This window comes from Herpailurus yagouaroundi, unplaced genomic scaffold (genome assembly GCF_014898765.1).
Source record: "Herpailurus yagouaroundi ecotype Mexico unplaced genomic scaffold, PumYag 206, whole genome shotgun sequence".
NCBI lineage: Eukaryota > Metazoa > Chordata > Mammalia > Carnivora > Felidae > Herpailurus > Herpailurus yagouaroundi.
Window position 1 is genome coordinate 6,021,338 of NW_024412437.1, and position 13,482 is coordinate 6,034,819.

Genomic DNA, 13,482 nt, shown 5'->3' on the forward strand with positions numbered 1-13,482 from the left:
AAATTTAGGCTTTGTCGAAACAGAAGGTGGTTTTATTTCCTCATGACTAACGTTTTATTTGGCTGTATTCGATAACAATATTGAGCTGATGATAAGATCGCACCATTTGCATTAGGAGTTGAAAAGCTAAAAAAGAACTTTCAGAGAACTAAAACTAAGCAAAGCAAAATCACAAACAAGCAGACCTGAACAAAACCAAACAGAGGCGGAATGTACTGTGTTTTACACTCACAGGAGTTAAGTATGATGGAAATCCGGACAAGGTTTCCATGCATTATATTGCTGTAGAAAGATTGTTTTGTGTGTGCGTCTCCTGCACAACTGCATCAAATCATTCCTGTTCTTTGCTGGTGTAGACAGTGGGCATCATTTCTCCATTTGTGCGTGAAATTTGGCTGTGATCTGTTGGAGGAGCTTGTGCAGCGGAGGCACAGGAGTACAGCCTGAGCAGAGCGAGGCGTCGAGTGGAAGTCCAGGTTGTGTCCTGTAGACATTAGCTGTTCAGAGTCACCATGCTTCTTTTTGTGTGCGTGAGAAAAGTAAGAGACTCTCTTAATTATACACAAATGAATACCATGGTAATCGCCATATCATTAGTACCGTATTGTGGATGGTTATTTTAGGCATCAAAATAATAGCATTTGGTAACCCCGTTGCCATTCAATGGGCAGAATGTTGTCATCTGTTACACTTTGGTGTCTTGAACTGAACAAATGGCACCTCCATTCTTCTAAGTTAGCGTGCAGTGCTCATTCCACTGGGCACTGGGTATATAAAGATAGACCTATCAGTTGGTTGCCAATGGTAAAGTCAAAACCTAGCAAAAAAGACACAGGCAGAAAAATCAACTGTGCCTGGGGAATTGAGAGAAGCTTTATGGTGCATGTAATGTATGTGTTTTAGCTGAAAGAAGAAATGTCTGCTTGATTTATAAAGAACCTGACATGTTTGGAAGAATGTGAGACGTTCTGTGGTTGGCACATAGAGTTTTCAGGTGAGGGTGAAGGCAGAGCGGAAATAAATGGAATAAAAAGTGGGTATGTATGACCTAGGTAGTAGCTTGCATGCGAAGGATATTTATAGGGTCCACCCTTCTCCCCCAAATCACTCAGGACTATAGTCCTAAGACTGAACTAGCTCCCTATTACCTGGGACTGATTCTAGGAAAGGGGCAGGATTTAATAGGGAATGTGGAGAACAGAGAGGAGGGCGGACAAACTAATTAGTGATGTTTTTCTCCCTTATAGAGAAGTCTTTGGTTTGGATGCAAGGTAGATTTTTTCGATAAAGGGAACGGTCTCTAACCCATAGAACTTGGTAACTGCTTAACAGAGTTCTGTCTTCCGAAGTTGTCCATTTCCTGTTCTTTATTGTTCTAAATTGCATGGATGTTAACTTAGTGTCACTCTATTTATGGAGTAGGTGGTCAGAATTTCTTTTCACATCTTAATGATGAGCTTAAGATGGTATTGGGAATTCACCCTACATACCAGGGGTTGAGTAGATAGACTAAAGAGACATTATGGTGCAGTGGTACATTGGGCTCAACACTGGAAGTCTTCAGTCTCCCCATAATTACTTGCCAGTAATTAATTCTGTATCATCAGCTTCCTCATCTATAAAATAAATACAAATTTTCCTAGTGGTTCTGCTTCTGTAATCAAACCCTGATAATTGAGCCTATTAAGTGTGTCTGTGTGTGTGTGTGTGTGTGTGTGTGTGTGTGTGTGTGTGTATTTATCTGATGCTGGAGCCTGAAGCCATGAGGCAGGCAGTTAGAAAGACAGATGCATTATGAAGTAAAGGAAGACAAACGAGAAGCAGTGAAAATTAGCTGGGAGCCACCAGGATGAAATGGAGCTCACATCCATCTCTCAGCATGTGAGCCTCCGATGAGAAAATGAGGGTGGCCAGCAAGAGAAGCTGGTACCCTCTCTCATGTAACATGAAGCTATAGAAACTGAAGGAAGAGAGTTCCAGAAATTTGGGGATGATCTGCTGTCCCCTGCCAATAACATGAGCTGGCAGATCAGTGACAACCTGTGTGAGCACCCACAGTACCTCATGCCCTATGCCAACCTTCTGATGGAAAAAGAACATGGCTCTTGGTTTCCTTCCACCTCACAGATCTCATGCAAAATATCTTCCAGGCTCCAGGCTAATCCGGAAGTATAAAGGAAATGGAATTCTGGAACATGTAGTCCCAGTTTCACTAAACTAATACAATCCAAACCTACCGCCTCTGACACCTGCCCTTCAGAACCTAAATTAAATGATTGAGATGTAGTTCCAGCCTCCAAATAGCTAACTGTGTGATGGAAGAGAGTCTTAATTAATGCTGGTGGGTGTTATAACAGAACTGCTTTGCCTCTTTTGCAAGCAAAAAGTGAGATTAATGCACATGAACAAGCTTTGGAAGTGCTAAATGTTTAGTGGCTTTCCGAGTCTCGCTTGGGCTGTGTGATGTTAGATTTCCTCTACTTTTAAAAGTAAACACTGGGAATAAGTTCATTCTAGATACCTTAGTAAATTTAGATCCCCTGGTCTTTGCCTTATTTCACTTAAGTAGGTGTAGTGGTGCTGAATGGATAGCAACCAAATCTCTACACTAACCCAAACCCTTTCATTCATGAGATGATACCTGTTCATTTAAGTCACCAACCATTTCCCCACAGAGACAAAGTGTGTCCTGATTCAGCATAACTAATCCTCCTTTTAAGCTGAGAAAATGGGACACATGAAAAACCCATAGCAAAATTCGTTTACTATTAATTTTTAAACAAGCATTGAAGTTTGGAAATAACCTCAAAATGTTATGCCAAAACTGTACTATGGTAACTACTTTTTATTTATTTATTTATTTATTTATTTATTTATTTATTTATTTAAAGTTTATTTCTTTCTGAGGGGTGGGGTTAACGCACCCACACACGAGCTGAAGCAGGGCAGAGAGAGAGAGGGAGACAGAGAATCCCAAGCAGGATTCTCTGTGCTGTCGGTGGAACTGTCCGAGCAGGACACGGGGCTCAAACTCCACCAACTGTGAGATCGTGATTTGAGCCAAAGCCAAGAGTCACACAGACACTTAACCAGGTGCCCATGAAAACTGCTTTTTAATCAGCACCATCGTGTGAAGATTGTCCCTGCTCTCTCTTTACTAGAGTATGGTTGACTCACCCTCTCAACTTTGTCTTTTGCCTCATTTTCTCTTTCTTTGATGCTGTCTAGATAGGCAGATTTTGTATATTTCAGGGACTTCACATTTTCACTGTATCTCAAAGATTGTGTCACAATGATGAGGTGGCGGCATTGTTTCCACAACCCAAACGTTCTGTTACCAGAGTTAGGAGTAGAAGGCATTTTTGCTGAATCTTTTACAAATGATAGGAGACCACATGGGGAAATGTATGAGATGTTTCTCCTGCCGATAACAGGAACATGTGTTACTTTACTGCAGAAATAATATTTTCAATATACTGGTTGATTTTTATTGAAAGATGATATGCTATGCACCATAGTAAGTGCTTCACAGATATTAATCTTCCATCCCCATGATAAACTTCATTTTTACATATAAGAAAACAGGGTCACTGAGAGGCCATGTAGTGTTTCCAAGATCTCATAACTAGTAAATGGCAAAGCCGATTTTGGACCAGGCAGTCTTTCTCCCCGGTATCTGTTTTTACTACTGATCTGTGCCCTTTAAAGAACCTCAATTTTCCATAAATTCATAGCTGTGTGATTATTAGGAATGCTAAATTATATTAATACATACTTTGGAGGATACCCCCAGCATTCAAGAAACCTCTGTACACAACACAGAAGGAAAGCCTGAGAAATGCTCAGACCTTGAGATGACAAAATAAAATCAAACCCTACCAATGAGACCCCATTCTCTACTCCCTAATTATTGATTGAAATATTCCATTTTGCATGCTAGGCATTAAACTCTTCTTTCTCTGTCAAGGCATTTAAAGAATAAAAAGAAGCAAATCAGAAACAGAACAGAAGATATCTGTACTCTATTTAACGGGCAAAACCCTACCCACACCAATAGAGGGATTTGTCATTTTCATCAAAAGCTAATAAACACAAACAGAACTTTAGCACCATAAATCAATAAGGATTTCATTTCATTGAGCAAGGATAATATACAATCTAAGGAAAACAGTATTTCATTGATGGGAGAAAATGCAGCCATTCTTAATGGCCCTAATGACATATGAAAGTCTGTTGGCTTTAATAACGAATATTGAGCTAAGATCAAATAAGCCATTTGCTTGAGGGTAAAGATGTAGATAAAAGTAGATCCTGGTGGGTCTTGAGAGATTTATCAGCTTAGAGTAAAAAGTTTCTCCTTAATTAATCCAATATAAAATGGCCCCTTTTTCTTTGTGCTTGTAAATATTAACTTTGTTAGAAATTACTGCTCTTGGTATGCAAATATTTACAATGAGAGTTTTCATGGAGAAGGAAGAAACAGTCTCAGTTATTACTCTTGTATTAAAATTCCTCAGTAAAGATTAACAGTGATGAAGCCATCTTGTGTTTATCATTTACTGAATAGTAAATCCTGTATTTCACTTGGTTCGGCTATGTATTACAAATGAAATCAAATGTGTATTTTCAGAAAGAGCATCAGAAGCCAACCATCAACATAATCAAATTGTATTTTTAAAAATAAAATGTTTTCAGTATTCTATGAAAGGAAGAAAACCACACATCCTAAGAAGGCTGTTAACATAAACTTGTACTAGTCAAAAATAATTGCACCCACTATTAAGAATCAAATAACATAGTATACTGATATAACAAGAAAATGATTAATAATTACATTACTTATTAATCATTTTTAGTATTCATCTTAAGACTGTCGTGTGAAGAACTAGGATGTTTACTTTTTAAGTTGAAAAAAAGACTATTAGAGAAAATTTAATAGCTGCCCTACCCTTAAAACTGTTCGTGCCTTCATCTCAAAGATCACTGAACTCCTGAAGTTTCTAATAAACTTCTTTGTTGTGTTTGGCACTTCCTTTTACGTAGTCTCAGCTTTTAAACCGAAGACCAGATCATTCACTGGCATGTTTTTGTCTTTCTTGTTTCGTTCATCTTTATTCTTTTTTTGATTTTATTTTATTCCTAATGAATATAACAAAACAACACTGTGGTAGCATGCAAAGCTTAGAAAACACTTATACAGCAATGATCGTATTGTGTCTTCAAAACACCTTTGCAAGAGCAGTGGGAGTAATAGAGAATTTTTCTTATAGCGATGGAAATAGTAAGGATCAGGTGAATTAAGTGGTGTGCCGGTGGGCGGCCGGCAGGGGAGCTCAGACTGTGGAGTTTGACTCCAGATCCATTTCTCTTTCCTATACAAGTGCCTTCTTCCCTTTTCTATCTCTGCACTGGAGAAATCCTAATAGGATAACAGGTATCTCCTCAGTGTGGCATCGGTTTGCATTTCAATGTCAGACAGGCCTGGGTTTTAATCTAAGCTGTCGTGTGTGACTTGTAGTGGCTCTCAAAGTGTGGTCCGGGACCAGCAGCATCAGAATCACCTGGGAATTTGTGCAAAATGCAAATGCTCAGGCTCCACCTCAAACCCACTGAATAAGCAACTCTGGGGATGGAGTCCAACATACCTCTTCCTCACACACCCTCCAGGTGATTCTGATAGATATGAAGGTTTGAAAACCAGTGGTCTAGGCCAATGCACATCACCACTATAGAAGTTCTGTTTTTTTTTTTTTTTTCCATTTGGGTCAATGGTAGCTATGATGTCGGACTCTTGTGAAAGTCAACCAGCACATAGTAGACGGGCACTTTAGAAATGTTGACATTCCCAGGGAATTGAATTGTATTGCAAGAGCTAATTCCCCCTCATTCAATAAATTCGACCCTCTGTTTGAAAACAGAAAGGAAGCGATCACCTTTCTTGAATGCAGCATTTTTTCTAAACCTGGATGAGACGACGATTTCTAACTTGTGGGTCAACTGGATGGTATAACTTGGCTATGTCCGAATTAGTTAGTAGCTGCCATTGAAAAGAAACCAAATGAAGCCAAGTGATTTTTTTTCTACCTAGCAATTTCAGTTAAAACAGAGAGGCATGGACTTTGTCACTACTACTATTTGTTGTCTGTTTATGTGATGGTGGCAATGGTGTCACGATAGCTTTGTCCAATGGCCAAATTTAGTCCCATGGCTGGAATTACATAAAATTTACATATCTAAATATGGCTCAGTAATTTAAAAGCCCTCAGTTTAAAAACAAAAAAATCTATAAATGCAATTTTGAAACTCAAGAAAAACGTTTTTCAGCCTGTGTTCACCAAAATATATGAAAGTTGGTCTTAGGTCACCGTATGGAGTATACAGGTATGAATAGGCAAGTTAAGTCAATTTCTCCTTGATTCCCCTGTTTTTCCTCTTCTTGGACCTACAAAAGTAGAGAATACTTGTTCACTATCTCCCACATGCCAGGTGCTATGTTGTACGCGAAGGGTCATCCCTGTCTCATTTATTTGACTTTGTTTATGGGAGAAAGGGTTAGATAGGAGGTGTTCTGCAACAAAAATTGGGGTCTTTAAACCACATCAACTGGCCACCTGAGTTTTTGGTTTTAGATGGAATTAAGAGTCTTCCATAATTTGTACATGAGTTTTAACTACCAGGAAGGGGGCAGTGGCTGCCTGCCTTCAGTTTAATTCTCTGTGTGCCCCAGGTTCCTGAAGTTTGAAGAGAAACAATCACTCAAAGCCATATATATATATATATATATATATATATATATATATATATTTTTTTTTTTTTTTTTTTGCTTATTTTCTCATTAGTTCCCAAAGGTGGGATTCCTAACTTGAGGGAGACAGTGAGAAAAACAAAAACCAAAAACTTAAAAAGCCCTTATGTTACTAAGGTGTAAAAACCACAGGGTTTCCATAATTGGGGTAGTCTATAACCAGAGGGCACACTAATAAATCAGCTTAACTTGCCGCGAAGAAGGGGAAATATTTAGCTATAAACTAGACTTATAAGTGCATGTAACATTATTTCGGACGGTTTCCGTATCTCTGTTTACCACTCTGCATGTCGATAAAAAGATTAAAAGCTAGTTACTCCAGTATTTACAGAGAACACAGGGCTCTGACTAACTCTGTTCAGAATCTCTAGTTACAACACTCTTGAGACAAAGGCGAAAGATGATACGCTAACACATCATGACCTTCGCAATAACTGCTCCCATCGCTGGGTCTAGCCCTGATGCACTGATGTTTATGGCCAGGACATCTGGAGGGGAACCGGTGGTGGCCACTTCGGTTCAGCCTCAGCTGTCTCATTGCACCGCAAAAAAAAAGCTGTTCAATCATTTGCTCGACATTTATATTTTTAGGCTCCACCTTGCATTTAATCACATACTTACCTTCCTGCCAAAGTATTTGTGCTGGTAAAACAGGGCAACTCAAGCCAGGCAGAACCTGCTGTTTCTGCTTCTGTCAGAAGGGTCAGCGGTGGAAAGGTGGAAAGGCTGATCACAGTGATTTCATAGTTGAATGGGGTAATTGTTCTTTTCTTTTTTCCCTTGAAAGAAAATTCTAGGCTTGGAAGCTCTAAGATAAGGGGGAAAGTCTACCTAAAAACACTGTGTGCCTTCTCCCCAACTTTTGGCTGGTAGAAAACAGATCATCTTTGTTACACTTTGGCTGGATAAAAATGCACACATTATATGGGTAATTGAGGTTAATGAAAACACTTGAAGGTTATTTTCCCAGGTCTTTTTTCTTTCTGAGCTGAATTATGGACCTAATTTAGGTACATAACCCTACTTACAGACTGAGCTGAACTCACTGGGAGCTTTTAGCGTATTAATATGCTAAAGATACCTACGAGTCTGTGGCAGTCATTTTGAATTGTCAAATTCTAGAATCTCTCTTCAATAAACTGTGATTCATCCACTTAGGTGATCAGGAATGTGCAAAATATTGCATAATTTTGCTAAATTTCTCAAGCAGAACACCTGAAAAATGGCAGTGTCACCTATTCCTATTTGCCTCGATTGCCAGAAATGTAACCATAACCTTGTTTGGAAATATTCTTTAGGAGACATATGGCTACTAAAAAAAGAAAACGAACAAATGACAGGATTCAGAGTCCTTAGCTAGGCAGGTAAAAGCTTTGCCATTTGGGTCCCAACATAATGTTTTGGCGTTCTCGGCCACCACTTCCCTTTTATGAATCCAGCTTTCTTGCTTTACAAAAATGCTGGGTTCTTTGCTTCCATCTGGAGAACATAAATCTTTTCCCTTTGACTCTCATTTACCCAGGCATTTCTCTCAAAGCGCTAGCCAAATCTACTTTGCATGACACCTTACCAGATGAATTTGAATTAAACCAACAAGAAGCCTGCCCCCTTTTATACCTTGGTAGTTTCTGTTTTCTCTTCTTTTTTTTTTTTAAGCTGATTTATTTATTTTGAGAGAGAGAGAGCTAGCATGAGCGGGGGAGGGGCTGAGAGATGGGGGAGAGAGAGAGAGAATCCCAAGCAGGCTCTGAGCTGACAATGGGGCTCGAACCCACACACCATGAGATCATGACCTGAGCCAAAATCAAGAGTTGGACGCTTAACTGACTAAACCACCCAGGAGTCCCTGTTTCCTCGTCTACTTACTTGACCTTCATCCATGATCCTTTCCCACTCATCTGACTATTAACCAAAGTAAAACTGAAATACGAATACACTTTAAGCGGTAATTTTCTGTTTGTTCTATCTTGTCATCTAAATACCTTACTAACTTCTTGTGGATTGGCATCATGCCTTAGAAATCGTAAATTTGCAAACAACCTGTTACCTGCCTTTAATATAGGAAGCAGAGGAAGGCCTAATAAAGAACATGTATTTCTTTGAGGCAAAGAATAAAATATTAGGCTTAGAAATGATACAGAATAGAATTCGTTCCTTGATAGGACACACTGTAAACAAATTATAAATATGCATTATTTTATTTGGAGCCCTGTTTCTCAGCAGTACCCTTTCCTATCCCCCAACGTACGTGCGCGCACACACACACACACACACACACATGCATGTGCGTGCACACCTACTTCCTCCTTCTGATGCTTTAATTTTATCTGTGCTATTGGTTACTGGCCTAGTGCTTTGTTATTACTCCTGGTAGGTTTTTAGTTTGCTGTTATTACCCATGTAGGGCTTTATGAGACACATAGGGACTTCTTTGCTTGATTTTATTTCTTTTTAAAAATTTTTTTAAATGTTTATTTTTTTGAGGGAGGGAGAGAGAGAGACAGAGACAGAGACAGAGAGACAGAGAGACAGAGCGTGGGGCAGGGGGAGGGGCAGAAAGAGAAGGAGACACAGTATCCGAAGCAGGCTCCAGGCCTCTGAGCTGTCAGCACGGAGCCTGACGTGGGGCTCGAACTCACAGACCACGAGATCATGACCTGAGCCGAAGTCAGATGCTTAACCAACCGAGCCACCCAAGTGCCCCTCTTTGCTTGATTTTAGCCTATACTCTTGAATCATGCTCGGTGAAGAGACACTTCTCCCTTATTTTACCCTCTCATGTAATATTTACGTTTAATTTGAGACTTTTAGGTGCCAGGCTTGCAGAGTGAATAACATTAACATGTCAAGTACTACAATGGCCAGGGTGAGAGGGTAATTTGAGGCAGGTAGGAGGGCTGGTCACTTGTACTATTTAAGCAAAGCCTCACTCCTAGGGCCAGGAAAACAGGTTTTCTACAACACCAAAAAGTCTAAAATTTGGTCTATGCCATAAATAAAAGAATCCTAAAATGTCTTTCTAAAAACACATTTAGGTGAAGCATAGCAGGTTGCTAATGTTTGGGACTTCGTTTTAATTGTTTTATAAGTCTCAGTTTTCATATAGAATCAAAATGACTTAAACGATATCTTTCAAAAATTCACTTGTTCTCTTTAGCCTGTGTATTCACCATGATGGAAGAAACTGCATAAGCAGACTCATCCCCCCAGGAAATAGATGGCTAGTGATCTGTAGGTGTCATGTCAAGTTGAAGAGCAACTTTTTAAGACTTCCATCACCTCTCAACCAGAGAGTAAGCTTAATATCGACAATGACATTGCTGGAAAACAAACTCAGAACCTGAGTTATGTCGGGCGGCTGGTTTTATGGTCAGAAAGAATTGAGTGACTTACCAGTCCATCAATGCAAAAGTTGGAAGGTGGTAGAAGGTCGCTCAGAGACAAAGGAACAGATGGAGGAAAATCCTAAAAGGTGTAAAATAACCTTTCAAATGCAAGTATGGAAATTGTATGAATTTTTTCAGGCTGCTGTAACAGGGTGGTTTAAAACAAAAACATACGGGGCACCTGGGTGGCTCAGTTGGTTAAGCGTCCAACTTTGGTTCGGGTCATAATCTGGCATCCATGGGTTCGAGCCCCGCATTGGGCTCTGTGCTGACAGTTCAGAGCCTGGAGCCTGTTTCGGATTCTGTGTCTCCCCCTCTTTCTGCCCCTCCCATGCTCACACTCTGTCTCTCTCTGTCTCAAAAATAAATAAACATTAAAAAAAATAAAACAAAAATTTATTCTCTCACAGTTTGGGAAGCTGGACGTCTTAAAATCAAGGTTACCCTCCTGCCACAGCCTCTAGGGGAGGAACCTTCTTTGCTTCCTCATCTTGTGGTAGCCCTAGGCTCCTTTCTTATGGCAATGCTACCCCATCGTCTACCTCTGTCTTCACATGGCACTCTTCTCTCTGTTTGTATGGTCCTTCTTCTCAGAAGGACACCAGTTATATTGGACTAGGGCCCACGCTAATGACCTCATTTTAACTTGACCACATCTGCAAAGTCCCTATTTCTTTTTTTTTTTTTTTTTTTCAACGTTTATTTATTTTTGGGACAGAGAGAGACAGAGCATGAACGGGCGAGGGGCAGAGAGAGAGGGACACAGAATCGGAAACAGGCTCCAGGCTCTGAGCCATCAGCCCAGAGCCCGACGCGGGGCTCGAACTCACAGACCGCGAGATCGTGACCTGGCTGAAGTCGGACGCTTAACCGACTGCGCCACCCAGGCGCCCCGCAAAGTCCCTATTTCAAGTAAGATCACAATCACAGGTGCCAGAGGTTAGGACTTCAAAATACCTTTTTGGGAGGAGACAACTCAACCCATAACAGACAATGATGGGAGAAAAATGAGACTCCACTCTTGCCTCAGAAAAGAGGAGAGAAATACAATGAAATGAAGGATGACCTTCCTTTCTTTTTCTTACAATTCTTTCTTTTATTTACAGTTTTTTTTTACTGTTTATTTTTGAGAGAGAGAGAGACAGAGAGAAACAGAGCGTAAGTGGGAAAGGGGCAGAGAGAGAGAGGGAGACACGGAATCCAAAGCAGGCGCCAGGCTCTGAGCTGTCAGCACAGAGCCCGACGCGGGGCTTGAATCCACGAACTGCGAGATCATGAATGACCTGAGCTGAAGTTTGACACTTAATCGACTGAGTCACCCAGGAGCCTCCTTTTATATTTAAAAAAAAAAAAATGTATGATAATTCTTTCTATTACTGTGCTTTTAGTTTATGTTGGCCATTATAAAATGGTTAGATAATACTAGAGGGAAGCACTTATTTTTTTCTACTTCTTGCTTTGAATCTTTCACCCCTTTGAAGAGGCACAGCCCCACCTTTCTTTTGTGATTTGTTGCAACTATCGGAATTTGATGATTTGTCAGTAAGCAGGCAACCTTACTGCTGATAATAAACAAAGTGGAAGACCATATTTGACAAAGAGGAAAGGAAAGGGCAAAGAAAAAGGGCAAAATGAAAGGAACAAGTAGCTGTGGGTTGAGGAAAGGTGAAAGACATGAAGTATTCTGAGAAATAGCTATCCTACAAACATGGAGAAAGTTTGGGTACTTGGGTATCGACGCCACAGCCTCATGACTCAGATTTTCTTCCATAATTTCTCTTGCGCCCCAGACAGCCGTGTGTTCTGAAGCTTCCTCTATATTTTCCAGATTTCCTAGCCTAAAGAAAAAGAACAATAGTAACATTTGCATTTACTTAAGGCTTTGGAAAAAATCAAAGTGAAAATAAAAGTAACCTTCAAGGAGCGTCTGCATGGAATAACTGACTCAGCTATTTTGGCCAAGCTTGTCTTTTTTTGGTCCTTATTTTCAGGGCAGCGATTGCAATATTTTCAAACAGGGCAGGGCGGAATGGTGAGACTGTCAAATGAATCTTTCTGCGAAAGGAGACATCCACAAGCTGAAAAGACCATTGATTCGTGAGTGTTGGCATTTGTGATTTTGAAAACGTGGCAGAAATCGAAAGAACTTGCATTGTTCACACTTAGCAAAAGTGTGCGTTGTATACACAGACGCCATCTAGACCGAAAGAATGGGCTGGCAAAATATTCAAATTACCACACCCATCCATGGCCCTTTCTTAGCCACTGATGTAAGACCAGAGAAACAGAGCCAACAGAAAAGGTGGGGAAAATGGTAAAATACATCTACCTTACTTTTTGTGGCTAAAACAAATTTGACTTAGTCGATATAACAAGGCTGAAATGTATTATACACTGTGCCCCCCACCCCCAAGGTTTAAAATAAATTTGGACTATTAAAATAGAGTCACACTTGAAAGTAAATACAAAGTGGGTAAAATGTAGGAACGCCTGGGTGGCTCAGTTGGTTAAATGTCCCCCCTTCGGCTCAGGTCATGATCTCTCAGTTCGTGAGTTCAAGCCCCACACCCGACCCTGTGCTGACAGCTCAGAGCCTGGGGCCTGCTTCAGATTCTGTATCCCCCTCTCTTGTCTTTGTCTCTGTCTCTCTCTCAAGAATAAATAAAAGCTAAAAACAAAAAAAAGTGGGTAAACTGTCATGTGTCCAAGAACATGATGTATCCATCAGGCTAGAATTTACCAGTCCTGAGAGATGGGAGGAGGTGTTGGATCTCAAGATCCTATACTGCAAGGTCATGTAATTTCTCCACAGAAAAAATCATTATCATTGAGTATTTGTTAAAATAGCTTTCATTAAGATCAGAGTGATTCAGTTATAATTAAATCTATCCAGTTTTAATATATTAGCTAATAGATAATTAGATTTCTAAGAAAGCCAAGCTGCCCTAAAAAAATGAGTGATTAAATGCATGTTTCTCTTTTGAGTCCTCTAATGGAGGAGTCTGAATACTTTATTTGAGGAGTTTTATTCATAGATGATCCAATTTGTAAGTGCTGGTGAGGAGGCAATAGTTTCAAGAAGCATATTTATTCAAGTAGTGTCCCTCATTTTATTTACCACCGTATTGTGGTGTTTGTTTTGGGAGGCTGGATATACAAATGGACAGTGGCCAAGACCATTAGGACAATACAACTCTGACCCATAGCCTTTATAACAAATAGTCAGGTGACAAACCCCAGTGTGGAACAGTGAGCCCCAAATGGTCAAGACTTGGTCATTGACTTCCAAAT

General features: G+C 40.1%; 1 protein-coding gene across 5 annotated transcripts in view; it reads left to right on the forward strand.

Annotated features, from left to right (window-relative positions):
• KCNJ16 (potassium inwardly rectifying channel subfamily J member 16) overlaps positions 1 to 13,482 on the forward strand; it is an 85,884-nt gene that overhangs the window by 39,497 nt on the left and 32,905 nt on the right. The window contains exon 1 of one of the 5 annotated variants that reach the window (XM_040452236.1): positions 12,173 to 12,288. The exons of the other annotated variants lie outside the window; for them this stretch is intronic. The gene's annotated coding sequence lies outside the window, so the exon portion shown is untranslated. Of the gene's footprint in view, positions 1 to 12,172; positions 12,289 to 13,482 lie in introns of those variants that run through there. 5 annotated transcript variants of the gene reach the window in all.